Raw genomic sequence first — 26544 nt, 5'->3', positions numbered from 1 at the left:
ACAGGTAGAAATGAGCCACAGGTGAGTGCAGTACTTGAGGCCACCAATGCTCAGAATCCTGGGTGTGGCCTCACCCGACTTTAATCTCCATGCACAGCTTGGCACTGAGCTTGGGCCAGCCCTGCCGGGGGCCCCATGGTCTCGAGTCTTGCCCTCTCGTTTATTGACAGGAGAGGCCTGCTGCTGCCAGGAAGGTGTGGAAGTGAGCCCCTGTCTGTCTGTCTGTCTGCAGTTCTGCATCTTTCCACAGAGAAAGCTAGGCCTGCCACTGGGAGAAAGGGACGTGACCCGCCACCTGAAAGTGAGCTTAAGCTGGGGTTGGGTTTCTGCTAATGTCCCTTTCCTCTTCCTGAGCCCCAAAGAGCACAATGGTGCCCTGACAAAAGTGGCATGTAGCTCCACCTCTCTGCATGAGGAAAGCTAGTATGGACACAGGAGGACATCTTCCAGAAACACAAATAAGATTGCAGAAAACTGCTTGTCAAAAATCCTTCAATCAAAACCCAGGGCCTGTGGCAAAAAAATCTGGTCTCCTAAATGAAATTCCACCACTCCAGTCAAAATGGCAATTATCAGGAATATTAGTAACAATGAATATTGGCGAGGATGTGGGGAAAGAGGTACACTCATACTTTGCTGATGGGACAGCAAATTGGTGCAACCACTCTAGAAAGCAGTATGGAGGTTCCCCAGAAAACTTGGAATGGAACCACCATTTGACCTAGTTATTCCACTCCTTGGAATATACCCATAGGACTTAAAATCAGTGTACTACAGTTATACACCCACATCAATGTTTATAGCAGCTCAACTCACAATAGCAAAGCTATGGAACCAACCTAGGTGCCCATCAATAGATGAATGGATAAAGAAAATGTGATATATATACACAATGGAACATTACTCAGCCATAAAGAAGAATGAAATTATGGCATTTGCTGCTAAATGAATGGAACTGGAGATTATCATACTAAGTGAAATAAGCCACCCACAAAACCAAAGGCTGAATGTTCTATAATGTGGATGCTAACACACAATGGGGTCAGGGAATAGAAGTTCATTGTAGTTAGAAAAATCGGAATGAAGGGAAGGGAGAGGGGATGGGATTAGGAAAGACAACAGAATGAATCGGACGTAACTTTCCTAGGTTCATATGTGAATACATGATCAATGAAACTCCACATCATGTTCAACCACAAGAATCGGATCCTAATTAGAATAAGTATATTCTCTGTATGTGTATTATGTCAAAATATACTCTACTGTCATGTATATCTAAATAAATTAAAAATTAAAAAATTCATCTCTTTCGTGGGGGTACAAGCAAACGTGGGTATGAGTGGAGGGTATAAACATGCTTGAGATCCGACCTGCTTGGGTCCAAATCTTAACCTCAACACCTGCCTCCTGGGGCTTGGGGTCACCTGCTGAAGGGCCTAGGAACATCTCCATGGGAGTTCCCAAGTCCACGTGTGCAGTGTGTGCACACATCCTTGCACACACATACACACAAACGTCAGAGATGAAAGGGGCAGCCTGGTTGCCCCTGTTCTTCTCAGATTTTGAAAAAATCACTCCAGTCACCAGCCAGCTGAACCTTATCCAGACTCATGGATGGGCACTTGGAGTAAAGTGGAGCAGGCTGAAGAGGGAGTCAGGCTCTGGCTCCAAGCCCCTTGCACGAGGTAACTGCCGCTCGGATGGATCTTAGGATGAGGAGGACCAGTGAGGAGGCAGAGAGGGGGTAACAGGGCTTGGACCTGGTCACTGCCAATGGGGATGGAGAGGGAAGAACAGTGTACACTTATGAAGGAGGGGGGATTATCAGAATTCCAAAATTGGCATGGGGGTATGGTGGAGAGAGGGGAGGGAGTGGAAGGTCAGGGCTGAAGGTGACCCCATGTTTGTGGCTTGGACAGCTGAGCAACAGTGGAGCTACTTGATAAGGAAGAGACGGCAGCAGTGCAGGGGAAGGGGGGAGGATGCCTGAACTTGAGGCCTTTGGGACGTGCAGATGGAGTCATCAGGGGCTATGTCCTGGCCTAGAGCCCTAGGAGAGGGCAGGGAGGCAGGGGTCTGGACTTCCTGTACTGTGTACATGTCCTGGCTCAACAGAATTCCCTGGGAAATGATCCTTGGTTCCCTGGGGAAACAAGCCCCTGTAGTTCCAAGTCCCTATGGCAAGGGGTGCTATTCCAAGCTGACATGCCACACCTCTGCACCTTTTGCAGGACAGTGTCTGCGCAGTTTGGGAAAGGCCTGTGGATATTTGACTTAGCTGAGCTGCTGTGCCTGCTTGTCTGAGATGCAGGAGGAAGGGGAGGAGCGAGGTCAGCACCACCTTCTGCATCCCAGCCGTGGGACTTCTACCTCTTTAACAGTGTGGCAGACTCTGGGCCTCTTTAACAGTGTGGCAGACTCTGCAGTCAGGGAAGACAGGCTCATAAATGACTTTGCAAACATAGGTGGAAAGTCAATTTCTGATGGAGTGAGGAGGGAGCTAAGAAGGACCCGGCCAGGGGCCAGCAACTCCACCTGAGTGAAGTGCTGCAGAGCTAGCAGCTGGGCCCATGCAGTGGCATCTGCTCCCCTTCTGAAGGCTCCGTTAGTCCCAGCATCCACCCTGCAATGGACAGCCTGACAGGTGCCAAGCTCCTTGTCACAGCTGGGACTAGAAAGCAGCTGTCAGAGATATGGGAGGAGCCTTCAGCCCGCCGAGGAGGCAGCCTGGATGAACTTACAACTTTTATTTCACCGGATTCCATCACTCTGACACTCCCAGGGGCAGCAGCACTTTTAACTCTGGATTTTTCATCCTAGGGATTCTTCCTTTCCTGGTTCCAGTCCTCCCTGACCCCCTCCTGGCAATGAATAACATTATGTATGTGCATTAATCACACATGTCACTGCTCGGCCAGACCTGATGCTAGGTGGCTCCAGAGGCCAGTACTTCTCCGACTTTAATGAGCAGAATCACTTGGGGTGTGAGCCAGCAGCTCTGGGGCGGGGCCTGCACTTCTGCATTTCCAATGAGCTCCCAGGTAATACAACCTATTGCTTCTGGGACTGCACTGTGAGAAAGGAGGGTGACCCCTATTCTCGATCTTTGGGGCCATTCCTAGTCTCCCTTGCCTGAGAAGAATAAACCTGTCCTAGCAAGGCAGTTCCACCATGTCCCAGGGACCCGCCATAGGACCTCCCTTCGTGGTTACCGAACCCAGTGAACTGCTTCCACTTGTAGGAGCTGCCCCTTGGTTCTGTGGAGTGTCTGGGGCTAGAGCAGGGCTCAGTCTGTGGCTCAGCCCTGCCCATCTCTCAGCCCCACTTGGGGCTCTGGACTGCAGAGCCTCCCCCTCCTTTACCCTGACTGGCGGCAGAGATACTCTGCAGAGCCCCTCCCTGGGTCCCAGGCCTGGTGTGTGTCCTTTCTTTGTATGGGCCTCAGTTTCCCCATCTGTAGTGTGTGGGTGACCTGAAGGCTGTCCCAGAGGATCTGGTTGGCTCCCTGAGGATGCAGTCTTTGCAGCCTCTCTTGGCATCAAGGGTTCAGGTATTTTTAGGAAGGTTGGCACCTCCTGGGCTCTTTCATTAATGTAGCTGGTGAAGATCAGCATTCTTTGAAATCACAGTGGGAAGCTGAGAAGCATCCCTGGTGCTGCTGTGTGTGCACAGGGGAGGGAGGGGGTCATGGGGGGAGGGGGGAGAAGGTCAGAGGGGTGAGTGGGTGGGGGAGTTCAGGGTAGAAAAACCCAAAGTGCTTTTCCTACTGTCACAACCACTCAGCACTACTCTTCTGACACCAGATAGGCCAGATTGTTTCCCCAGGTGCCAAGTGATTCTCCTGCTGGTGTCCTCTAATCAGACAATGCTGACACTGTCTACCTGGAGATAGTCCATTCCACAGGTTGAGGGCTCAGTCCCGCAAGACTACCCCCACTTCAGATGCCAATCACAAGCCCCAGGTTGTGACCTGTATTCCTGTTCAACTGGCTATAAATTGAGGTTCATATGACCTCGGCCTATCCCAATTCAATTAATTCGTGAGTATGGCTCTCAGAATCCAGGGAAACATTTCATTTCCCCTTACCGTGTATTATATATTATAATGGATATTTGTAAGGATTTGGATGAAGGGCAGATGGAAGAGCTGTGTCTGGCCAAGCATGTGGGCACACTACTCATGTGGCCAGCAATCTAGAAGCTTCCGGAACCTGGTCCTTTTGGCTCTCTATGGAGGCTTCATTATGTAGGCGTAATGGTGATCAACTTGACCTTCAGCCATTCTCCCCTCCTGAGGCTGGGATGTGGCAGAAATCCCCAACCTTCTAATAGCGTCTTGGTTTTTCTGGCGATCAGGGCCCATCCTGAACTATCTAGTGACCTACCGCCTGTCATCTCTTTAGCAGACAGAGACCTTATTATCACTTGGGAGGCTCTACAGTTTCAGGAGGTAAGTGCTGGAGCCAGGGGAGGAGACAAGATGTAGAAGTCTCTTATGACATTGTGGTGTCACAGCAGGGCTCCTGGGAGTTGTGCATTTGGGAGCGAGGGGCTTGGTGCTCAGAGCAGGATTATTTAGCAGTGACAAAGCATGACATCCTCAAAGTGGTTCTGAGTGTTCTGGAAAGGTGTGTGTGTGTGTGTGTGTGTGTGTGTGTGTGTGTGATAGAGAGAGAGAGAGAGAGAGAGAGAGAGAGAGAGAGAGAGAGAGAGAGAGAGAGAAGGAGGGAGAGAGAGAGGGGAGCCAAGGGGCACTCTGCGGCATCAAGGGCAGGACTTCAAGGCTTCTTTCGCTCTGTTCTAATATATTCTCGTGTGCATGATCTTTATTTATGCCTCAGTTGTCCATCCTCCCATTCATTCTGCAACTGTGTATCTGCACCTGCTCTCTGTGGGCCCTGAGACAGGTGCTAGGGACAGAGAAGAGCCAGGCACAGTACCTGCCCTCAGGGCTCCGAGTGCATTGGAACCGAGCTCCCTGTGGCCAGCTCTGAGCAACAGGATGGGAAGGCCACCCTGGAGCAGGCTGGGAGTCTCCTAGGGGAGTGGGCACTTGGCAGGACCTGGAGATGTGACTGAGGACAAAGGACGAGGGACTGCTGGGCAGAAGCACAGAGGAGTGTCGAGGTGGGGCAAGTTCAGGGAGGTGGCCCAGAGGAGGCAGCTCAGGCCCAGCCCTGGAGAGATCTGGAGCGGGTGCAGGAGTGGGCTGTGCTGGCTGCTCTGTCTGAGTTCACGGCTGTCCTCTGGGCCCAAACACAACCTATCCTTGTGGGGACAGAAGAGCCCCCGAGACCTGACTTACTCCCGATCCCACAGCACGGGCCCAGCCCTGGCTCCAGCCTCTACCTTCTCTCCTCGTCACCACTTCACACCACTTACCTCTACAGCTGCTCTCGGCCACAGTCCCCAGGGAAGTGTCAAAGTCAACAGACAGCACGGCATCCTGTTCTACCTTCCAGGAGCAGCTCCACCATGGGCCCTGCAGGAGGTACGGGGGGAAGGGGAAGGGCCGAGTCTAACTCTGGTTCTGAATCCAGCATTCTCTGCTGTGTGACCTTGGGTGAGTCCCTTCCCCTCTCAGGGCCTTAGTCTCCTCCATCAAATGAAGGGGTCTGTGTACATCACAATTTCTTTCCTGTCTGCCTCACTGTTTAACACAGGCAAGGCCTTTGAAAGGCACCAAAACGCCATTCTTGCTATGGCTGCAGAACAGAGCTCTCTGAGGCCAGCTCTTAGCAGCAGGATGGGAAGGCCACCCTGGAGCAGGCTGGGAGCTGCTTCCTCACCCCCTCGGAGACTGCACCACAGCTATCTGGTGGACACCCCAACTTCATCCCACCACCCCTGCCAATATGGCCCTTAGTTGGGGTGGGCAGCCGGTGGGCTGGGACAAGGTAGGGAGGATGGCTCCAGGTCCTGCCTCCTGCCCACCACCAGGCCCTGGCCTGGCCCCAAGCACTGGGACACTTGGCTGCTATAGGAACCACATTCCTATTTCTTTTCCTGGCCTATGCTCAGGGTTTACAGAAGCGTCCCTAAGAGTCAGCCTGGCTGTGCCAAAGTACAAAAGCTGTCAAACATCCATGGGTCTGTGGCTTCTTCCAGCCCTGGCTGTACTTGCCAGGTTGCCAGATGAAAGATAGTATAGTGTCCTGGGCAGCTGCTCCCAGTGCGAGCAGACTTAAACCCACCCCCGAGGACGCTAAGACTCAGGGTCAGTCCCCTCTCTTTCCTTCAGACAACCTCCAACACTCCCTGTAACCTCAGGAACCCATTCACAGGCTTGAAACAGCCATGGCGTTCAACTCTGGGGCAAGGGAGGCTGCACCAGCCTTCCTGGGCAGGAGAGAAAGGCTGGGAGAAGGGCAGCACCAGGCCTGGGCAGGGCCTGGGGGCAGGGGACCTGGGGACAGTGTTGTCCATTTATTTATTCATCCACATGCCCCACAAGCCCTGGGAAACACCCCAAGCAGGGTCCAGTCCTACCCTGAGCACTTAGGAGTGACAGATGCAGGGACAGTGGCTCAGCCCAGGCCTCATGGGGCTGGTGGGGGACTCAGGGACCAAACTCCAGCCTACCTGGAGGAGTAGTTTGAGTCCTAAGGCAGTAGGCTTCCAAGAGGCCCTGCAGTGAACAGGACTGTTCTGGGGGCCATAGGAGTGTCCTGTGGATGGAGGAGTCCAGCCGCCCTTTCTGGCCCCCTCCCTACTTGGACAAAGAAGTTGACTAGAGCAGCCCCAGGGCCAAGACGCAGGACACGGCAACTGTCCAGCCTGCTCTGCCCTGCTGGTGGGGAGGCAGCCAACCTTAACAGGCAGCCTCAGGCATTCTGCAGACCTGCCCATCTGAGCAACGCTCCACACACTCTGCCTGTCCCAGTTTATCTTCAGACCCACCACTTCGATATGACCCCCTCCCCAGCTGCTACTCACGCAGATTCCTGGAGTGAGAAGCCTGACCCCTCCGCACTGTGGGCCTAAGTTCCAATTTCTAAAATGGCCAGTGGGCTCCCCAGCAGAGCAGTCCCTCCCTTCCCTCAAAGCCTGGAAGGCTGAGCCTGTCTCTGGAGGTCATAAGGAGTTTATCTGTCACTATAGGAGAACCAGGTCCCAAGCCGTGCGCTTCTGAAGCTGTCCCTGTGTCTTCTCCATCCCCGTCGGTTTGCCCCCTCCTTACAGGCAGGATTCAGAGCTCATCATAACCCCTCTTCATGCCACTCAGTGCCCCACACATCCCCTCCCTGAGTACTTCTGAAAAGGGACACTTGGCGGCAGGGGAATCTCTGCTGTTGGCTTCCTCTAGGGAGCTGAGACCGACAGACGGTGCCCCACTGACCCCCAAGAAGCTCGATAAGAGATGGTGCAAGTGGAAGGGAAATCAGAAAACTCAGGCACAGGGAGCCAAAGAGGAGGGAAGAGGGGCCACTCACGGTTCAGCCCCTGGGGACCTGGTGGGCTATTGTGAGCGGCCCTGTCTTCCATTTGGCAATGTCCACCATGATCTTCCCCTGACTTTCCTCAGCCCTCACTGCCCAAAGTCCTTCACAACCATTTCCCACCCACCTCTTCTCCTTCCAGGGGCTCCCATATGTCAAAGCCATCCATCTTAAGACTGAAAGGAGAGGGAGGTGCTCTGTGGGCGGCACCTAGCTGCCTGTGGCCTCTGCCCTGCAGAGCCAGGTCAGGCCCAGCTTCCCACAGAGGCTGGGGCCCACTTTCCCTCCTCCAGGCTCTGCCAGCCCACTTGAGCAGGGGCCTCTCCTCTTGCTTCCTAAACACTGCTCTCCCCACCCCTTCTGTGGACACCCTCTGTGGAGGCCATCAGCCTCGATCTGGGCCCAGCAGTGATCTGCGCCCCTGAGCCAGGCAGACTATACCAAGGCTCTGCTTCTGTTACAGGAAGTTATGCCCTCTTAGGCACCTGAAAACCAGTGTGGCACCCTCCTTCTTTCCAAGAAGGACCCAGAATCTTCCAGAGGGGAGTTTTCTGTTCCAGAAGGTGGTAGAAGCACAGCTTCCCCATCCCACTGAGATGCCCTTAGGAATCCACACGGAAATTCCTGTCAACATGACAAAGAACTTCCGGGGTCAAATTGTTGACTTTCTGGAAAATGGGAGGAAGACCAGAATAGCCCCTTATCTGATTTGCTTTCCAAGGTTTTAGTTACTCGTGGCAACACAGTCTGAAAATATTAAATGAAAGACTCTACAGATAAGCAATTCCTAAGTTCTAAGTAACTTTTACAACTGTGTAATGTTATAGTAATCTACTTGATTATTAATTATTGTTGTTATCCCTAATTTAATTTATAAATTAGACCTAATCACAGGTATGTATACATAGAGGCTGGAACTACCCGTGGTTTCAGGCATCTGAAGGTCTTGGGATGTATCCCCTTGTGGATAAGCATGGGGATACTGTATACTGAACTGATAGTTGAACAGAGAAGGAAATCACAACCTAAAAGTGGCCCCGGACATTTATACACAATGGAGTATTACTCTGCATTAAAAAATGACAAAATCATAGAATTTGCAGGGAAATGGATGGCATTAGAGCAGATTATGCTAAGTGAAGCTAGCCAATCCCTAAAAAACAAATGCCAAATGTCTTCTTTGATATAAGGAGAGTAACTAAGATCAGAGTAGGGAGGAAGAGCAGGAGAAGAAGATTAACATTAAATAGGGATGAGAGGTGGGAGGGAAAGGGAGAGAGAAGGGAAATTGCATGGAAATGGAAGGAGACCCTCAGGGTTATACAAAAGTACATACAAGAGGAAGTGAGGGGAAAGGGAAAAATAATACAAGGGGGAGAAATGAATGACAGTAGAGGGGGTAGAGAGAGAAGAGGGGAGGGGAGGGGAGGAGAGGGGGGATAGTAGAGGATAGGAAAGGCAGCAGAACACAACAGACACTAGTATGGCAATATGTAAATCAATGGATGTGTAACTGATGTGATTCTGCAATCTGTATATGGGGTAAAAATGGGAGTTCATAACCCACTTGAATCAAAGTGTGAAATATGATATATCAAGAAATTTGTAATGTTTTGAACAACCAACAATAAAAAATTAAAAAATAAATAAATAAATAAAATAAAAAAATAAAAGTGGCCCCGGAGATATCATTAGCACAGTTCCTTCATAAAGGATCAGGCCAGGGGACTCAGCCCTTATCATTCAGAATTCCAGAAATAGAAAACCAAGAACACAAAATGAGCCCCACTGTAAGATGTGGGTCTTTGTTTAAAGAGGAACCTGAAAAATTCTTGCCATATTTCAAGCATCTAATCATAAGATCTTGGCTTCTAGATAGTACAAATGGGCAATGTGCAAGGAATGGGAATCCAATATCTGATGCCAGAGGCCAGAGGGTTCAGAGGGACAATGATCTTGAGCTTCTAATCCTAGGACTACACCAACTGTCAAGTAAATGCCCTTTCAGATAGAGATCATTTGAGGATATACTACTTGCAAAATAAAAAAGGAATCTCAGCCAGGCATGGTGGAGCACACCTGTAATCCCAGCAGCTCCAGAGACTGAGATAGGAGGATCATGAGTTCAAAGCCAGCCATAGCAGCAATTTAGTGAGGCCCTAAGCAACTCAGAGACCTTGTCTCTAATAAAATACAAATAGGGGCCCTGGATGTGGCTCAGCGGTTAAGTGCCCCTGGGTTCAGTTCCCTGAACCAAAAAAAAAAAAAAAAGAGAGAGAGAGAGAGAGATGAAGGAATCTCAAGAAGAGGAGGTTATGGGGTAGAAGAAACAGAGGAATTCACCCAGGGGGGTCCTGAAGGAAATCCCAGCAGGGGCTACATAGGAACTTAGAAAGCCAATTTAGATCCCTTCAAACAATATTAAAATCCAGCGATTATAAGAATGTAGAAAAGAAGAGTGTGCTCCTTCTTGAAATGGGGAGGGGGGAGGGCAGAATAAGAGGCAGCCAGGGAAAATAAATGAACTGGACAGGCCATTGCTGGAATATACGAGGCCAACCAAACACAGCAACCCATGGGTCTGTGCAGCCGTGGGCACGTGCAGGGTTAAATGAAAATGACAGGGGCCCAAAGCCCAGACTAAAAGCAAAATGGAGTCATTCATGCTAAGGTTCCCCATCAACAGCCTGAAACTAAGCTGTTTATCTGACCTCCTGAAATCAGGATTAGAGAGATAACAGCCAATTTTCCCCAAATAGGTCAATTTTGTTGGCATGATAATGAAGTTCCCTCTGCTTTAATCCTTACACACTCACAAAAGAAGGAATCTAAAATAACCTGATGTTCGCTCTTTGGTTATTTTCCTTGTGTTCTGTCGCTGTTCCAGCCTCACCAGGAAGGGACTTTGCAATCACCTCTTTGTTCTTCCCGGTGCTTTTCTCTGGTACTCCTGACAACAAAACCAGCCTCCTCTGCTCAACCTATTGAAACTCATTCTACTTGATGCAATGAAGTGTCAGGAGATTCTAGAATTGAAAATAAAGCCAATTAAGATCTTTAAATTATTATGCTTTTTTGTCCCTTGGCTGCAGTGAGAGAATCTCTCTAACCCCTAAGTTCATGTCTTTCTTTTCCTGCAGCTTTGGTTTAGTGACTCAGAAACACAGTTCCTTCCCTGTGGGCCTCCCCTGGACAAAGCTTATGTAACCACTGTGCTATGAAGGCTATCTTGACATCAACCAAAGACAAAGCCCAGAAGTCCGGCTTGCAAACGCTGTAGCCTCGATGATGTAAAAGAAGCCGATAAAGTAAAATATATTTGCTAATGCACTCGATCAACTTAAAGCACCTGGTCCCGTGAAACAAGTCAGAACATAAGACTCAGATTGAGGAGCAGCAGAGGCAGAAACCGTTTTCCTCTTGCGGAGCAGGCAGTGAGGGGACACTGTGTGACGCGAATGGAACACACTGAGCTCTGAGCAAAAGATGTACACTCAATCACTTGTCATGGCAGGAAGTGAATAGAAACTGTTCAGAGCTAACAAACCATGAAATAAAGGTCTAGGCGCTTCTAGAACTATCATTCTAACCACCAGCTCTGTAAATAGAAGTCGCTAAATTAGTTCCCTCTGGGTGGCAGGCCTGGGTATAATCAAGGGACTTACTTTGGACTGGATATCATTGTCTCCTCTTTGCATCTTTCTTGTGCATCTGCCTACAGTCATTTGACCATTAACACGTCATCGTGACAGATTTTAAAGCCCTACAGGGGAAGAATTGAGGGAAGGGGAAGGGCTTGGATGAGTGGACAGGAATTATGCAGATGGGGAGTGGCAAAGAGGAGAGAATTGGGGTTCCATTCTTCTCTTGTGTGGGTGTGTATGGAACTTCCTCAGGAGCAGGGGACCCATGGCATGACTCCAATGGGTCATGCAAGGTCGACACTCATAGTAGGTGCCCAAAGAATTTTCATAACTGAATAGTAAGAACTAGATAATGTCAATGTTAGGCTCCTCCTCCACCCAGAAGGAGGGAGGGAGAGTGAGAGAGAGGAGAAAGGAGGGATGGAGGGAGAGAGGGAGGAAGGCAGAAGGGGAGTAGGGAGGTAAGGAGATCACCACAGGTACCCAAGGCTTCCAGAAGACTCCCTTGGGCAGGTTGCGCCCCTCTGAGGCCCTTTGCCTTCACAGGGTCCACAGGACATATGAAGGTGCCTGATGTTACTGCCAGTCCACGAGGCAGCTCCTGTGGTCAGGGCTGGCTTCATGCATCCCTTTGGGCCTCCCAGTTAGAAGGGCTACATCTTCCATTGCCTTGTGATTCTCAATTTTGAAACAAGGGAACCCTACAGTTTTATTCTGTACTGGGCCCCACAAGTCAGACAACCTGTTCTACTTGCAGGCCTATAATTGGTGTAACAGCAACCATCTCCCATTTTAAGCCTTGGCCCCCTGCCCTGGCCCGAGGCTCACTCAGCTGATACAAAACAAGTCAAACAAAAGGCCTGTTTCCCAGCAGCTCCCAGCCTAGGACGGGAAGAAAGTCCAGAAAACCTTGGATGACTATTGTATCACAGCTCAGAGAGACAAAGGACTCTGTAGGCACAAACTAGGAGGGAACACTGTGTAGAGAACAGTTAGCTCCCCAGGCCTGTGATTGGTACTGGATGTATCTCAGGCTAAGACAGGGGACCCATGTGAGTAGAGGGTGGGTGGATGCCCCAGAAAGTAAAGTGCCAGGCTTCTGCACAGGTCAAGAATGTGGTGCTGGGGGCTGGGGTTGTGGCTCAGCGGTAGAGCACTTGCCCAGCACATGCAAGGCCCTGGGTTTGAACCTCAGCACAATATAAAAATAAATAAAATAAAGGTATTGTGTCCAACTACAACTAAAAAACAAATATTAAAAAAAAAAAAGAAGAAGAATGTGGTGCTGGGCTAGGAGAAGGGGAATGAGGACTCCAGGGTGCAGAGCCAGGTCAGAAATTTGTGGAGATTTGTCCTAAACTCAGTGGGTTATAAGTGGAGAGAGTTGAACTCAAAGGGCAAGGTGTGTAAGGTGTGTGGAGCATGAATGGAGGTGAAGACTCAAGCTAGGTATAATCAGCTCAGGCAGGGAGGGTAAGGACCATCCCAACCCCTTTCCAAGCACTTTCTAAGCATTGGGTATGTTTGTTGGACAGTGACCCCTGTGAGTCAATATACATGTTTCCGTGCAGAGATGTGCTCACATGCTATATGAGGGCAAGCTGGGGGAGTGTGTCAGACTGTTGGGATGCATGACTGTGAACCCAAGTGTTAGCAGACAATTGTCCATAGATCTCTTGAATTTCTGCACATCTTGCAAAGTGAGGTGCTTACTGTACTTTTTTCTGGACTATCTTTTCAGGGATGTTGTATAATGAACAGTCTCGGTAAATACCATCAGTGTCTTGCTCCTGAGTGAAAAGTGGGCATGTTTCCAGCTTATTATAAACATAGGTATCCTAAGCTCAGACTTTTTCCCCTACAGGATAACTGAGGTATCACCTGATCTTTTGGACATCACCCTGTGGAAATTAGTGCTCGGAGATCTGGCACTAAAATTCTCATTACTGTTATTGCTGTGAATACTAAACTGTCCTTCATCTCTGACCCAGGAATCTCATGTCCTTTACCAGTGTCCTTTAAACCAAGTCAGGGAATTTGCTGGCTTGTGCATAGGGGAGAATCTCGGGCCATTCACAATTCTCAATAACGTGTTTCTAGATATTTGTGTTTCAGTGAATCTGGCTTTGACCTCTTTTGTTTGTATGTGTGAGGATTAGGGGTTTTGGTATCTGGGGAAAAGAGTGTTTCAGAGTTTATACATATTGGGAAAGCAGCCCTTGGATAGTCTGTGTCTATGCCAGAAAATGATGAGCTTGTATTTAACGTGGGAATGAACCAACTCTTCTCATTGAAAGACAGGGAGAAGAAATATGGAGAGCTAGATGTTTCTCCTCCAGCTGAGGTTTATGGGGACCCTGGGGTGTTCTATTGCATTTAGGAGCACTGAATTTGAATTGGAATGACTGTGACCATAGGGAGAGGCCCATAGAGGGGCTGATAAGGGGCTCTGCTTTGTAAGATAAGCCTTCTTCCCCATCCTGTCTTAAACTCATTGACTTCTACAACATTCCAACATCTATCAATGCTCAACTGATCCTAGAGCAATTCGGCCATACTCTGAGACATAACCCCTGGTTCCAGTCTTTATAACCTACTTTGGGTGTTTCTGTTCTAGGAGCTAAGCCTGAAAACCACTCCTCTGTGGTAACTGTTGTCCCTTTCCAGATAAGAGAATGGGATGGTGTAACAGAGGTCCACGTTATGCTTTGAATATAACCCTTGCTGCTCAGCCATTCAACTTATTTTTAAAATGGACATTCTTTCTCTTCCTCTCTCCCTGCTCCTCCCTCTCCTTAATCTCAGGGAAGACAAGATGACCTTTCTTTCCCCTCTTAGTGCAGAGTTATCTGTCTGAGCACACACCCACTATAGGAACAAAGTGATCCAGACTTTGGGGATGGTATCAGAAGACCTCAGAAATGACTATCTCCTAAATTAACAAGTAAATTACAACTCCAGAGAACTCGTGGAATGTAGCCTTTGAGTCACCCTCTGTTCCTGCTGATGGGCAGAATCACAGCCTTTGGGACAGGAGTCCCCTGTGTTTCTCCTTTGTTAGCAAAGCACTAAACCTTCTTTTTCCTTTTCCATTTTCTCAAAACTTTGTCCTCATTAATGAATTGGCATCAGGGACAAGGACCAAGGTTTCGGCAACAATGGGGGCATTTGTGAATTCACTATCTCATCGTGGGGTTACAGCAGGAACCGACACCCACCCTTGAGGGACACTGTACTGGCTGCTGTTCCCAGTGGTTTGCTGGTTGGGAAGAAGCCACACCTGAATAGCTCCTGCTCTAAGCATGTGCTCTCTGTGCCACTTGCTTTGCCTTTTCTGACTCTTCCAAGTGATGCCAGTGGGCGATGCCATTTCCCCATTTGAGAGGAGAGGGCTGAGAACCAGTGGAGTTTGGCCATTCAAAAGCAGAGTCCAGCAAGGCTTTGGGCCAAGGAGGTGGTGAGGAGAGATGAGACAGGACCTGAGAGGAGCACCCTGGTTGTCAGAGGTGGCTGGCAGTGCCACAGAGACAACCACAAAGGCACCGATGGCTGACTAGAGGAGTGCAAGCACAGGGAAAGGGGGACAGAGGAGGAGGGCGGTGAGCGTTTGAGAGGCTGCTGGCTGGAGTCCTGCTATGGTTTGGATGAGTGACCCCCAGAGGCCCCTGTTTTAAAGGCTTTGTCACTAGGGTGGCATTCTTGGGGATGGTGAGACTTTGAGGGAGGGGGGTATGGTCATTGGAGGTGTGCTTTTGAAGGGGATGTGAAATTGAGTCTTATCTCTTTGCTAAGACTCATGGTTCATGATGTAGCAACTTGTTCCACCATATGCTCCTGCCATGATGTGGCACTTCTGCCAGAGGACCAAAGAATGGAACTGCCTAATCTTGGTCTGGAACCTCCAGAACAATGAGCCAGTGTAAGCCTTTTTTCTTTATAAGTTAGTTGACTCGTGTATTTCATTATAGTAATATGAAGCTGACTAATGCAAGTCCAAAACCTGGCAGTAGATGGAGGCCCAAGAATACATTTAGGTCCCTATGTACCAACCCAAGGCTAGAAGCCAACTACTCCCATCCCATAGCCATACACTGCTCCCCCCACCCCCTGAAGTTTGTGGATGGGTCCATCCCAGCAGGCCAGCCCAAGATCAAGCTGAGAAAGTCTCCCAGGCAAACAATGGCCTCCTTGCCTCCTCTGGCCTCTCCCAACCCCTCTTATTAGCATTCAGGCAGCTCCCCACACCATTCATCCCAGGCCACAGAGGAGCTGAGATTTGATCTAGTCTGGCTGAGCCGCATTAAAATCAATTAAAAATGAGAGATAAGCCTCTTTTTTCCCATTGAAAAATTCACAGGAATAAGAGAAAGACACACAGCCCCATCAATCACCCACCCCTCTGCTTTCCTGGGCTGCTTTTTCCAGACAGCTGCTGGGGGAGCCAGCTGAGAGGAAAGGACTTCTTGCAACGGGGTTGTGGCCAGAAGCCCCCAGGCTGGATCCCAGCTGCCAACAGGATGTGCCTGCTGTCCTTGCTCTCCTGTGATCAGTCGACAGACAGCACAGGTGGTAGCAGGGAGCATCTAGAGGGAAGTCCAGGAACCTGTCCCTTGAGTTGTCTCCAAAGGCCTGATACCAGATCCCTTTCCCCTGCTGGACCCAGAAAATGTAGGCTTCAGGGAAACCACATATTTCAGGCTTATCTTTGCTTCCCATGAAAAGCTGGGCAGAATTAGATTCCCTTGCTCCTCCTTGGAGAACTTCTACTTCTGTACCGTGAAGCTGCATTTACTGATGTTTCCAAGCAAAATGTGCATGTGTGTGTGTGTGTGTGTGTGAGAGAGAGAGAGAGAGAGAGAGAGAGAGATATGCACTGGGACATGCACCCACACAGAGCTTGCACATTAAGTAGCTATTGAGTAAACACTAGTCAAATGAATGGGAAAATATGGCTAAAGTGCATGTGCCACTCCCTTGCCATCATCCACCAAGCAGGCAGCATTTGGTACAGTTTAGGTAGTTTTGATCTCAACCATTATCAATTTAACTTCTTTGTTTTTTTCAACCAGTGGACAAGTCTTTGGTAAATCTCTTACTGTGCTGAGAAAATGTTCATTCATATGGGGGCATATGAATAGCCCACCCCACCCCCCACCCCCGTCACACCCTGGATGGCACATTTCCTGGAGCAGGTGGGCTTGACCTATAACAGTGAGTGTCCTTGGCGAGGCAAGGCTGGAGGGAAAACACAGCATATCCTGATGGCCAGAGAAAGAAGCCTGACTGTGGATTGTGTGGGTCACTCCTCTTTATTCCTCAGATGGCCTGCCCACCCCCCAAATGATGATTTTATGCTCTTCCCTGAGTCAAGATGACCGTAGAGATGATGACAAAAAGTGTCTTGATCTGGGGTCACTGAGGTTTTATTGAGCATTCCCCCATGAAGACAATGATTGGATTAGATTTAGAATACAATTCTTCCTAGCAATTTATAGAAGGATATGGACTCAAATGTAAAATAATTTCAAGTAACTGGAGCACTTTGCAATTCATTCAGTTAGGAGTTAACCTGTAATATGAGTTGGGAAATTGCAATACAAAGGTTGAGGACTTGGTGTCACTCCCTCTGATCCAAGGATATCTGAGGGATCCAAGAACTGTGGGAGGCATTTTTTTTGTAGGGCGGGTGCATTCTCTGCTTTTCCTGGTGCAGGCCTATGAAGAGACTGCTGGTTGGAAAGACATAGTCAGCTGAAGGAGATGAAGCCCTCACTATTCAATATGGTGTGGTTCAAAGAAAATTATTAATTGGTTGAAGGACTAAGAGCTCAGGGCTGTGCCACACAGAATGTTCCCAATGTAAGACCAGTGATGAGAAGGACCTTGGGCTGGAGGTGTAGCTCAGTTGGTGGCAGAGTATGCATTTAGCATGAGTGAGGCCCTGGGTTCAATACCCATTGTGGGGGAGGGAGGTGGGTAGGCTTAATCACCAACCCTGACATAGGGGTTCTGAAAGCAATTTATTTTGTAACTTTGGAGCCCAGAGCATTTTGTTCATTGATTCATTCTGCAAATATTTAATGAATGCCTTCTTTCAAGGCCTTTGGAAAGGGAGATTTTAACAACCAGGGAAACAAGCAATCAGAACAAGAAACTGACCGATCAGAATGGACCCTGCCTGTCAACAACCAACACATCCTGATTTGCACAGGGGTGATCTCAGCCCTGGCACTGCAGCCTGGAGTGTGACCGACAGCTTACCTTCTAGTGGCCTTGTCAGCAGGGTGGGCAAGGGCTTTCCAGAAGAGATGATTCAAAGCCAAATCCTGCAGAAGCAAACAAAGAAAAGAAAGAAGCAGAGACTTTTGGCAACCCTGGGTTCAGGGTAGTCATTACATAGACACTGTCCTATAGCAAAAGAGCCTTTAGGACTCCAGAAACCTTCCAGTAGCTGGGTGAGGCTGGTGGGAGGTAGTGATTCTAGGAGGGTTCAGATCACAGAGGACGTGGCATGACTTGAGAATATTCCAGTTGACTGGGAGCTATCAAAAGATTTTTAATTGGGAGAGATTGGATTTAACTGTCTAGTATTTTGGACAAATCATATCTATATTCTAATTAAAAGATGGGTATTAAAGGTGAGTATTAAGTGGTCAGAAATTTCTCAAGGGAGAGCAAACAACCCAGAATTTAGAACAGGGGTCATGGAGCATGGGATGTCTAATATTTGCCTTAAGTGGGACATTTTTCTGTCTGGAAGCAAGGGTAATACTACGGACCTGTTACTACCCAAGCTAACAGCTTCATGAACACGACAGACAGGCATGTTAAGTAAGCACTTTCTGGCTGTCTGAGCCACCCATGCCATCCCAGGCTGGCACTTTTGGAAGGTGGTGGAACCTTTGAGGTGGGACCTATGGTTATTGAGGGTGTGTTTAAACAACAAGCTTTTATTGTCTCACAGTTTGTGTTGGTGAGGAATTTGGGCAGCTTAGCTGGATGCTTCTGGATCAAGCTGTCTCAGGAGTTTGCAGTGAAGATGTCAGCCAGGGCTGCAGTCAGCAAAGGCTTGACTGGGGCTAGAAGATCCACTTCCCGGATAGCCATGGGGTCCTCTCTTACAGCATGGCGCTGGCTCCCCCTGGAGAACTGATCCAAGAGAGAAGCCACGATGTCTCTTAAACCTAGTTTCAGACATTCCACATCCTTGTTCTGCAATGTTCTATTGATTACACAGACTACCCACCCCTCTTCAGCAGGGGAGGGGGCTGCATAAAGTACATGGATGCAAGAAGGCAGAGATTAGTGGGGCCATCTTGACGACTGGAATTCCCAACTGTTTGCACTCACTGTCAGGCATTCGGTGTTTTAATCAGTGCCTGCCACATTGTAGACACTCAAATACCAATTTCTGAATGGAAAAAAAAGGGGGGGGTCTAATTAGTTCATCTAGTTCAAACAGTAAGTGGGGATTCACAAAGTAAACCTGCCCTCTTTGCATTTCCAGCAAATTCTCAGGGATGTTAAGCCCAGCTCTTGATTTGCCCCTCTTGGCTCTAAAACCTGGGTATCCTAGGGTTAGGAAGATACTGTCAGGCCCCAGCCCTGGCTGAGGTGAGCATCCTGCCCTGGGCACGCACCCTCTCCTGCAGAAGCTCCCAGGCAGCTGCTCATTCCTCAGATATTTGTTCTGGAGGAGGGCAACTGGGAGAATTGGAAAGTGCTGGTTTCACCTTATTTGCTTGTTCCACATCAGCTGCCTTCCAATGAGGACGCAGAAGCTGCACAAACATTTCTGTCAAGTGCCTCTTTTTTTGTGGCTCTGCCAGATCCCAAATCTCCATCGCAAGGAGCAAGGGAAGCGGCTCTTCAATAATGCATGGAGCTATTAGCACCAGGCCCAGGACGACTTGCTCCCTCCCAGCAATCAAAGCTGCCGCCCAGGAGCCGAGAGGTTGATCAGATTTCATGGGCTCCTTATAACTGCTGCTCCTGGTATGAGATTAGAATGGGCTGTTTCATGTCCAGGGATGAAAGCAGCAAGGATTTGGGAGAAAATCCGGCTTCCCAGAGAAATCAAAACGTTTCTATTTCATTACAAGTGGATGCATGACACAGCTAATCGCTCCTGTGAGAGGCAGCGCTGCGGGACCAGCTGCTACCTCGACAGCTCTTCTCAGATGCTACATAACGTGCGTAGGATGCAGGACCGGGGAAGCCACTCCATTTCCTTATGTCTAGGGCATCTCTTGGACCATAGGTATCTGTCAATGAATCCCTGGGAGATTAGCCTCCATCCCACAGTACTAGCAAGGTGGGTGCAACCCCCTTGGAGGTAATGGGGTGACTGAAGCCGAGGACCACTGAGGAGCAGGAGGCTGCAGCCGGCAGCTGCCATAATATTAATAGCTCCTCATTACTGTGCACGATCATATGTCCAGCATTTTGCATACAGTATGCCACTAATCCTTGCAGCAACTGGCAGTGTATTATTAGATCTTGCTACAATGAAGAAAATGAAGAAACTGAGGATCAGAGGGCTTAAGAGATCTTCTCAAGGCCACCCAGTTAAGACACGCTGGAGCCAAGTGAAACCCTAGGGCTGTGTTTCTGCCCAGCACCAGCTGCTCCCTCAGGTCCTCCAGAAGCAAAGCCGAAGTCCATAGCAAAAGGAAGAGCCCCAGGAGGAGCAGGCCTTCCCCCATACGTGAGAAGTATGGGGCATTTAGCCAGCATCACCATGGGAACTGTCTGCTGGGATCTCAGAGGCTTCCCAGTCAGTTTCGGCCTTCATCCCAGCTAGTTTCTGTGTCTTCTCCAGGGAGCTTTGTCCTTTGACCCAGGGATCACATGAGCTGAGATTCTGATATATTCTGGTTACTGACTCTGAGCTCTTGGTGGGTGATTATCCTCTCTGGCCTTGCTTCCATTATCTGTGAATTAGAGAAAATGATACCCCCTTAGTGGCAAGGCAAAAGGGGAGATGCTCAGGCCATGTAGTTAAGTGGGACTCTCCAGATTGGAGACCACACCAAGTGCCTGCCTCAGCCTCCACGCCCATGCCTTCCTTCCTCTGCTGTCACATTGCCTGTTGTGCCTAAGTCCCCAGACTCTGAAGTTTGAGTCAAATCTGTTTCTTCTAAAAGACATTTTGCAAGTTGGCATTCCCAGTAGCCTTCCCTGGAGGGGACTGGGCTCCACCCAGCATTCCCAGCTTTGTGAGATGAGGTCCCATTTCACCAGCTCAGCCTGGAGCTACATGGGGCAGGCTCGACCTCCACCTCCTATCAGCCTCCCCAATCCCTGCCTGGGCATCCAGCCCAACACAAGCCCCAGCAGGGCTGCTGGTGACCTTGTAGACCTGGCTTCAGCATGTTGGGTCGGCTCTGGGGAAAGGACCATCAACTCTTTCAATCCCCCTGCCCCATGGACAAAAGGGATCTGCCTGCAGGCTGGGGAGTCAGAGGCAAGCACCCTCCCTGCCCAGGCTTGAACGTGTCTGTGCCCCTGACATCCCCAAAGCAAAGATGCCATCTGGGAGGGCTGCCCACCCACCCTCTGCCCGACTAGGCCTTCAAGGGGTGGACTGAGTCTAATTCATGTGCCTGTCACTTCTGCACAGGGAGATGCTCTGAGTTTAGAGAGACACTGGGGATTGATGAGGATCAGAGCTGAGGTTTGCCATGTAGGAGTGCGTCTCAGGAAATGAGGAGATTTGGCAAAACTGAGTTGGAGAGAAGGAAGCTCAGCCACTGAGCTCTGTCTGGGACACTTATAAATATTTGCACGCAAATTGCGGAGCTTGTGCTCCTACACAGAGCTCCCATCCCTGGATGTCCACTGCCAGATTTGCTCTCATTACTGCCAAAGTCATCTTTCTGCTCTCTGTGTCACTTGCCATCTGCCCACCCAGGAAAGATGGCAGTGTCAGTGTCCTTGCATGCACTGTGTCTCCAGGTGTCTCCCAGGGGCCAGCTACACTGTGGGCACTCAGTGGGTTTGAAGTGAAGACAACTGGGAATGTGGTCCATTTCTGGCCCGGCTGCAAGCACCCCAGCCTGTATTAAACACCCTGCATACGCCTCTGAGCCCGTGGCTAGCTGTTGGCTCAGAGATGTCCCGGGGATCACTTGTCCAGCACGACTGAAAACTGCCATTCTGACTACAATGACAGCACTTTTCCCCATACATGGGCCATACATAGACGACATCCCCTCCGATGGCCCTCGCTGTCCACTCACCAGTCACTGAGGGCCTTTGGTGGCTTCCTCACCTTTCCTCCCACAGACTCCCTCTCTCTGTCTTTGTTCCCTGCTGATGGATGCCCCCTTCTATCGGGCCCAGAAGTCACTGTGCTCACAGATCTCTTGGCGCCAGCCTGTGGCCCGCCTTCCCTGGATGGGCATGTTGCAGCTGGGTGATAAGGGCATGGGCCATTTCCACTTGCCTCAAGTGTCTACTTCCTGGCTGTCCTCTCTTCTCCTCAGACCCCAGCTCAGAGGTTTACCCTTTTTAATCCCTCCCCCTTTTTTTTGCACTACTGGGGATTGAACCCAGGGCCTTGCACATGCTAGGCAAGTGCTCTTCCACTGAGTTACATCCCTAGCCCTTTTTATACTTTTTATTCAGAGACTGGATCTAAGTTGCTCAGGCTGGCCTTGATCTGTAATCCTCCTGCCTCAGCCTCCTGAGTAGCTGGAATTACTGGCATGTACCAATGTGTCCACTAAAAATTTTTGCTCTTAAACTTTTGATCTTGAAATAATTTTTGATTCACATGAAGTTATAAGAGAGATGTCAAGTAATCTTGACCCCATTTCCCGCAGAGAGAACACCTTGCAATGCTCTAGTCCAATATAGCAAACAGGATATGGAGAGACTAGTATTGCTACAAGCAAGATACAGAACAGGGGTGTCCCAAGGATCCCTCATGCTTCTCATTTCCAGCTACACCTGAGCCTCTGTCACCCTGCTACTTCCTTAGTCACATCTGGAAGGTTTCTAAGCTCCTCTTTGCTGGGGTCCCTGGCTCCCCTCCCCTGACACATCTCTTGGGCTGGGCACCCACAGCGCTCCATCTTCCCCCCCTCAAATTCAGAGGCGGCCTCACTGTGTACTAGGAGGAAGGAGCTCTGCCGGGGAGACAGTGCAGCCAGTGCCTCCCTGGGGAAACACATCAAGCGTGGTCCCTCCCCAGGCTCAGTGACCTCACTCACGGCAGGGAGTCAAACCAGCCAGTCTCTCCCCAGCCCTACCACAGAACGGCCATTGTGAGATCTCCTACTCAAACTCCTAATGCGTGTATGGTGGAGCCCAGCCCTGGCCACAGCACTGTCGGCCTGAGGAAAGTCAGACTTTCCCTGTCAGAATCCTCTTCCCTTGGTTCTGTTTTCAGGTAGCTCTCAGGGTCTATCAACCGAGCTGTTCATTTGTAACTGGGCATGTCAGGACAAAGGCCTGCATGGCCCATGCAGTGTTTAACTCAAGTACTTGTCTGTTCTTTCTTGTGCTTCAGAAGCTACTAGTGGATTGAAGCAAAGCCTCGGCTCGCTGCTCAGGGACAACACCCAGCTGCTGCATCCTCTAATGCTGCACATGCAGGAGTCAGCACCCTGGGACACTTTGATGCCTCCTTTGGACAGGGCAGGGGGCCTTGATTGAGCACATAGCTCCAAGAAGAGAAGTGTAAACAGACATCCATGTAATGAATGTAAATTTTCCCCTCTGATGTGCATATGGCTCCAGTTTGCTTTCAGCAAGGCCAGGGAGGAATCTTTCAACAGGAAGAAGATCAGAGCAGATGTCAGGGGCACCAAGCCTGCTCTGAGCTGTGTGACCCTGGTGCGACCACAGTTCCTTTTCTGCTATGGCAGAGTTTTGCACCAGGAGCTCTCTAGGTCTGGCTGACAGTTGCCTCTACTGACTGGTCTGGTGGCTGCCTAAGCAGAGGGGCACCATACCCGTCTCTTTCAGGGTATGCTTTTGAGCTCATGCAGTGCAGAAGGCATTGGATGCCTTTGCAATTCCTGGAAAGTGACAGTGGCTCTAGACTGTGCACTGGGGTGACCAGGCTCAGACCCAGTGAGCATGACCTGAGCACCCCCAGGTTTCCACACTGGACTGGCCTTTTCATGATGGCCTCAATCTTCCTCGCCTTCTGAGGAATCAGGTCCTTCTTGACCTAGCGCTGGGTTACTCTACCTCTGCACCCTCCTTCTGCCAGAGCTGTCATTCAGCCTGGCACCTCACCTTTTTTTTTTTGCAGGGGAGAGGTTGTGTGGGCGTGTTTGCACAGTCCTGGGGATTAAACCCAAGGCCAGCATGTGCTTAGCAAGTGCTCTAGCACTGGCCTCATCCCCAGCCCTTTTAATTTTATTTTCAGGGATAGGGTCTATTTTGAGACAGAATCTTTCTAAGTTGCTGAGGCTGCCCTGGAACTCTCGATCCTCCTGTCTCAGCCTCCCGAGTCATTGGGATTACAGGTGTATTCCACTGCACCTGGCCGGTCTTTCTTTCTTTATTTTTTAATTTATTATTTTTTTTTAGTTATCAGCGGACACAACATCTTTGTTTGTATGTGGTGCTGAGGATCGAACCCGGGCCGCACGCATGCCAGGCGAGCGCGCTACCGCTTGAGCCACATCCCCAGCCTTCCTTCCTTTCTTTCTTTCTTTCTCCTTTCTCTTCAGTGCTGGGGATGGAGAGCTCAGGGCCTCACACATGCTAGGCAAGCTCTATACAATTGAACTATGTCCTCAGCTCTTCCTCTTTCAATACAAAACATAAAAATGTGAATCCCAAGGTTGGCAGTATTCTCTGTCCTTAAGTGTCAAATGCCCCTTCCTCTGTGGAGCACTCCAAGCCTCTCTTTCCCCACGATGCAGCCCTTTCTTGCATCCTCTCAGGCCCTTATCATACTGTGGCTGTAGTTATTTCACACCTGACTTTGCTGCTTTGAGCTCCCCAGTGTATGAATATTGAATCTTTCAGTTGCTGGTGACCCCTTACTCCAAGCACTTGTTGAACAAAAGCAACAGCAGTGCTTGGCTCATGCCTTCCTTGAGGCCGAAGACTAGGAATTAAGATTTAGGGATGTAGGCAGACCCCAGCAGGGGTAATGCAGGATAAACTCAGTTAACATGAGAGTGACCTTGTGACACAGCAGTGCTTATCCATCAGACACTCTGGAGCAAGGGAAGCTGGTGGCACCAAAGTGCTCTGTGTCAGCTATAGATCCCATGAGGCAAAGCCCTGCCTGCTTCCTCAGGCCCCTGCAAACTTTTCTTGGCCCACAGATCTCAGGGGATGCCTCCAGCGGACATGCTTTGTGTCCTGCTAGAGACTTACCTCTAAAGGAAAGCAAGCCCACAGCTCTCTGAGACTTCTAAGAAGATTGGTGGAGTGGTTATTGCTTTCTAGATCACTGTGCATTTACTAGTAACACACCAATCATCTTTTGCACAATCATAGCCAAAATCCACAGCCTACAGGAACAGAATGTTCTAGGCCCACTCTCCTCTCTCCTGGGGGAGTAGAATTCAGAGCAAAGGCCGTACCCAGAGGAGCAGCACAATGGGTCTGGGCCTTGGCTTGAACTCTGTGCAAGACCTGCCTAACACAGACACAGCTCATTGGGGAGATACCTGGGCTCCAGCCCAATCTTTCTACATGTGACTCCTTTGTCTCTATTCAGGATTTCCAAAGAAGCATGGCCCCAGCCCTGCTCCAATATATACTGAGCCCAAAGTTCACATATGCCTTTTTTTTTCATTTATTTATTTATTATTATTTTTTAAATGTGGTGCTGAGGATGGAACCCAGTGGCTCACGCATGTTAGGCGAGCGCTCTACCTCTGAGCCACAACCCCAGCCCTACATATGCTATCTTGAAAAAGGGAAGAGAGAGACCTCCTGGGCTGTCTGAGGGCTTGAGGTGCTGGTAAAGCAGCCACCGAAACTTGACCAAGGAAACCAGCACTCAGGGCTGTAACTGGGGAGCTACCTAAAGGTGAAGAAGGTCCCCCAGAGGGAGCAATGGGGAAGGGGAGGCTGGGGACATGCACAGGTTGAAGTTGGCAAGGGTGTGTAAGAGCAAGGTCTGGAAGGATGGACAGGTACAGAGAGGGACAGGGAGGAACGTCCAGCTCCAGACCTCCTCCAGGAAGTGTGTGTCCTCTCCAAGAACAAAACTGACCAAGAGACCCACATACAGAATGTGGCAGCTGGGAAAGGACCTCTCCTCCCTGCAGAGGCTCCACCAGCACCTCAGAGGCTCTGTCACCCAGGTCCACGCATGACTTACTAGGTCACCTCCTCCTGGGCCAAGCCCAGCATCTATCTCTAAAACCTTTGGCCTCAAAAAAGGCACACTCTGCCCCCTTCCAGAGAATGACATTGCCAAGTGTGCCTCCTGTCCTGTCATCAGTGCTCCTAGAAGCTCTGAATGTCCCTCCGCCTGGACATTGACCCCAGCCTGGGAAGTTAGATTCACCCCACCCCTCACTCACCCCAGCCCAGAGGAAAGAATCAGAATCTGGAGTTCAAAGACACCTGAGTTTCCTGACGCAGGTAGGTGGTTCATCCCACACTGCTCTCGGCCTTCATCTCCTGGTCTGTAGGGTGGATACACCGACTTATCTTGCAGTTGATTTGGAGATTCAAGGAGACTGCCATTCAGTAAGTGCTCACTAAATAGTCACTTCCTGTTTTCTCCTCCCTGACCTAACCACTCTGGGGGCCTCTCCTGCAGCCTGTCCTTGTTGCTGAGGCCAATGTTGGCCACATGACTGCTTTGGGCTGGGAAAGCTCACCTTAGACACTGACTTCCCCATATTCCTGAGGGCAGCAGAGAAGCCATGGGTGGAGCCAAGATAAAAATGGAACACAAGATGTGTAGAAAGGGGAGGGGGCCTAGGATGAGGGAGATTCAGGGTCCTGATTATTTCTCGTTCCAGCTAGTCCCAGCCCCCTGGCAGTGGCCACCTCGGTTCCACCCTTCCTTTTCCCAGATGGCCAGGGCAGCACCAGGGAAGGGCTGTCAGCCCTCTGAATTCTGCATGTGGATGGACAGGATGCAGCCAGACCCCAACCCTTAATGCCCGATGAGCCTTCCCAAGCCCTCAGCACCCCTGAGATTCCCCAGGACCCAGAGAGGACAAAGAGCCCTCCTTTGGTGAGCAGATTCTGCTGAACTGAGGAGAGCAAGGAGAACCAGGAAAGAGCTCCCAGGGCACCTGCTGCCAGAGCCAGGCCTGGCTCACCAGCCCTACCCCACGCTGGGAAACCCCACCTCTCACCTGCCCCTGTTTTTCAGCAGGGGTCATCTCAGAGGAGCTGGGGCTGGATCCCTCCTGCCAGCTGAGAGCCAACTCCAGGCCACCCAGCCTTTCTGGGCCGAGCCAGGGCCCCAGGTGCCAAGGCCGCCCCACATCTCTCCTTGGCAGTCCAGGCGCCTTTTTGTT

At 50.0% G+C, this 26544-nt stretch overlaps 1 long non-coding RNA gene across 3 annotated transcripts in view; it reads right to left on the bottom strand.

The window, feature by feature from the left end:
• Positions 1-18944, bottom strand: part of LOC131424075 (uncharacterized) — a 28252-nt gene extending 9308 nt beyond the window's left edge. The window contains exons 1-5 of one of the 3 annotated variants that reach the window (XR_009226553.1): positions 18724-18944; positions 18046-18232; positions 17345-17409; positions 5383-5482; positions 2733-2861 (exon numbers count right to left, since the gene is read on the bottom strand). This is a non-coding gene — a long non-coding RNA (uncharacterized LOC131424075). Of the gene's footprint in view, positions 1-2732; positions 2862-5382; positions 5483-17344; positions 17410-18045; positions 18233-18723 lie in introns of those variants that run through there. The other 2 variants (XR_009226554.1, XR_009226555.1) reach the window with 2 other exon arrangements.
• Between the last annotated feature and the right edge of the window lie 7600 nt (positions 18945-26544).

Source organism: Marmota monax, unplaced genomic scaffold, assembly GCF_021218885.2.
Source record: "Marmota monax isolate L192 unplaced genomic scaffold, Marmota_monax_Labrador192_F-V1.1 WCK01_AAM20220418_F8-fsc00010, whole genome shotgun sequence".
Taxonomy (NCBI): Eukaryota; Metazoa; Chordata; class Mammalia; order Rodentia; family Sciuridae; genus Marmota; species Marmota monax.
This window is presented reverse-complemented; position numbering and strand designations above follow the sequence as displayed.